Below are 2,208 nucleotides of genomic sequence, written 5' to 3'. Positions count from 1 at the left end.
CAGTCCTCAAAGGCAAGCTATACCCTTGAGCTCCGGATTGTTACCGTATGGGGGGCAATATGCCCTTTCACTTCCCCTTCCGGGGGGATACCCATACGGCAGTCTTCAACAGCATTCAGGTTTGACTGAAGTAACGACGAGTGGTTGGGTACCTATGTTACCCCAACAACCAAGAGTTGTATATTCCATGCAACAATGTGTACCTATGTCTAGTATCCCGACGACGCCAGCAATTGTAACCGTGTCGCAAGTTCAATCGATGCCTGTTGTATGTCAACCCCAAGTTGTAATGCGACAGCCCATTGACCCTGCAACACAACCACAATCGTCAACCGCCGGGACAACACAGATACAAGCGGGAACCATACCCCCGCATCTTGGTCCGTCGGTTAGTGTCGCACAAAAAAACATGGCTTCACAACCATGGATGGTGCAATACCAACAACCTCAGTTTCAACAGGTGTACCAGGGGTCTGAGCAACAGATCTTTGCGAATAGTGGGCAACCCTATATTCAAAATGGGTTAAACCAACCACTTTACAGTGGCCAAGCCCACCAACCATATCAGTCATATCAACATCAGTTGCATTATGCTGGTATGCAAAGACCTACTGCTCAAGCGATTCCATCGTATCCTGGGTACGCCTCGCCAAACCTGAATCAACAGTTGCCATTCGTGGCGACCTTAGAATTACCAGATTTACATCGGTTAACGAACGATCCAATCGCCTACGCCCATTGGTGGCCAGCGATTCCTCACAAACTTCCTTCGGACATTCCTAAATTCAATGGAAATCCGGGCGAAGACCCGTCGAATCATGTGATGACATTCCATCTGTGGTGTTCGTCGAACACCTTGAATGATGATTCAATAAGGCTTCGTCTTTTCCAGAGGACATTGACTGGTCCGGCGGCCAAATGGTATATTGAATTACCTAGAGCCTCTTTCGACAATTTTAGTTCCTTAGCCACGACTTTCTTAACACACTTTCAGTTACCTATAAGGTACGAAACTGGAACAGAGATCTTGACCAATTTCAAGCAGACAACGGCCACACATATATCTGATCATATACATGAGTGGCGTCGTCGTCGCAGAATGGTAAAAACCTATGTTCCAGATCAGCTATTAGCTGAGTGGTTTATAAAGTCGCTTCTGCCGGCAATTACAGAAGATGTGGCCAAGGGAGGCGTCGTAACAGAGGAGCAGGTTATTGCTCGTGCTCAGTATTTGGACTTAGTGTATACTCAGTCGGGCACGCTCTATGATAAGATACCTGATGCCCCCAGACCGGAATTTTCAATCCCTCCTCCTCCTGGATCAAATAGTGACTCTCACGCCGGTGATGGCGTGATTGGAACTGCAAACGCTAAGTCGACAAGGGATTCGAATAAGAAAGCCCGTAAGACTTCGAATCAAAAAGCAAATCAAGAGATTCTTGCTTCGGAGGTAAATGTTGTATCTACGGATAAAGGCAAAAACTCCAATCAACCAGGAAGCAAAAAGAATCAAAACAAAGAGAAGAAAAAACAGCGAGATTCATCTCCTCAAAAAACTTCTTCAAACTCTCCTAAGAAAGGGAAACCAAAGAGTCCATGTCATATATGCGATGAGGATCATTGGACAGCAGATTGTCCATACAAAGCTGAGCTTAAAAGTTTCCTTAAGAGCTCGAAAACCTCAGCCGTGTTGACTGACCCATTTCCCAATCAAGGACAAAATCTGGTTGATAGTAGAAATGCTTCCCCGTCGCAAGTACTAATGGTGTCGACCTCCGAACAGCAAAAAGAGGCTTTAATTTCGACAAAGTGCAAAAACTGCGGAGAGCCGCAGTCGTCGAACAGCAAAGGAAATGATCAACCAAGCAGTTCGACGACAACTTCGACAGAAGTTGTGCCACCATTTACTACGGGAAGCATTCCTATGATCCATGGGAACAATTGTTCTCTCCAAAATATCGGATTCATTTTCCTAAAAAACCCTCCGTCGACGGGCACCTTCGCCTTACCGCCTCCAAGTAATCTGGCAGAAAAGGCTACAATGGAATATGAAACTTTCTGTTTCTAATGAATCTAAGGCTTCGAGGATAGTTCCTATCTCAGGTCAACCTCGTTAAAAAATGAAGATTTGAGGATGGTTCTTATCTCATGTCAACCTCGATAAAAAATGAAACAAATCCCCTTTTCAAAATTCAAAGGTAAACCTTC

Source organism: Pinus tabuliformis, chromosome 6 (genome assembly GCF_031772625.1).
Source record: "Pinus tabuliformis cultivar Carrire ecotype Pingquan chromosome 6, CPIR1, whole genome shotgun sequence".
NCBI lineage: Eukaryota > Viridiplantae > Streptophyta > Pinopsida > Pinales > Pinaceae > Pinus > Pinus tabuliformis.
This window is presented reverse-complemented; position numbering follows the sequence as displayed.